Source organism: Physella acuta, unplaced genomic scaffold, assembly GCF_028476545.2.
Source record: "Physella acuta isolate Inbredline_101_S28 unplaced genomic scaffold, ASM2847654v3 ptg001172l, whole genome shotgun sequence".
NCBI lineage: Eukaryota > Metazoa > Mollusca > Gastropoda > Physidae > Physella > Physella acuta.
This window is the reverse complement of record NW_026732689.1, coordinates 70,001-71,233: the sequence shown is the minus strand read 5'-3', so window position 1 is coordinate 71,233 and position 1,233 is coordinate 70,001. Positions and strand designations below refer to the sequence as shown.

Below are 1,233 nucleotides of genomic sequence, written 5' to 3'. Positions count from 1 at the left end.
CAGTAACTATCGAGGGCGTTTTCAAATCTTTCAAAACATCAATACGTTTATTATTTGACCACGACTAACTAATAGGCCTACGTGACAATCTAAATAAAAGAAACGCCTATGGAAAATACGATGGAGATCGATTGTATGGTGGCTGGTAATTTGAGTCTGGCCAATGACAAATGGAAACGTTATTCACAGCATCTCGACCAATCAAGCCGTGCAACGTGCTATTTATCTCGAGATATATTTTTGGTTGGTCTATCCACATTTCACAACCAGTTTCCAGAGTCAACTATTCAGCATTTATTGACACAATGAATAGTTTCTAAAGTTTACAACAGTGGTAAGTTTGTGTTTAGATAAAATTTGGTCAAAGGAATTTTTTTACCTATAATTTTAAAATAAGTTTTTTTTTCTACAAACGTTTTGAGATAATACAGGGCGAGCATGTTTTAGGGTGGAAACTAATCTAGAAATTTTAAATTTATTTATTTAATTTCATTAACTAATGGGTTTGGTCCAAAATATTTTTTATGCCAAATATATACAATGGTCTGATGCCTGTTCTGGCACTTGTCGAAGGCGCTTCAAATTTGGCAGGCGCTCGAATCCGGCCAATACAATGGTGAAATAATATAAGTAAGACTCTTGGCTTGGTCCTCTCCGAGGAATAATAAAGGGACCGCAACTGACCAGCGCCTTAAATGAGTTGTATATCGAAAAAGTATCCCAGTGTACGAACGCCAACATAACTCCTAAGGTCGTATAACGATTCACAGATATCACATAAAATACGGTGTTACATTGGAGAAAACTTCACAAGGCTTTTTGAACTGACCAGTCAGAATTCCTTATATAAACACTAGTTGCATACCCGTGCTACGCCACGGTAAATCTTTTTTTAATTGTACCAACTTGGGAACAGAACAAAACTAAACACAACACAAACACAAACACAATAGAAAAAACAAACGCAAATAAAAACACAAACGAAAAAACAAATGCAACACAGAAACACAAAAGAAAAAACAAACGCAAATAAAAACACAAACGAAAACACAAATAAATCACACAAAACACAAATGAAAAAAACAAACGCAAATAAAAGCACAAATGAAAACACCAACACAATGCAAACGCAAAAGCAAAAAAACACAAACGAAAAAACAAACACATTACTCATAAATTAAACACAACTTAAATACAAACATAAACGCATAGTACTCACAGTTTAGCCCGTGG

At 34.5% G+C, this 1,233-nt stretch overlaps 1 protein-coding gene across 1 annotated transcript in view; it reads left to right on the top strand.

Annotated features, from left to right (window-relative positions):
* Window positions 1-226: 226 nt before the first annotated feature.
* LOC131956717 (uncharacterized) overlaps window positions 227-1,233 on the top strand; it is a 54,291-nt gene continuing 53,284 nt past the window's right edge. The window contains exon 1 of the mRNA XM_059321278.1: window positions 227-334. The gene's annotated coding sequence lies outside the window, so the exon portion shown is untranslated. The remainder of the gene's footprint in view (window positions 335-1,233) is intronic.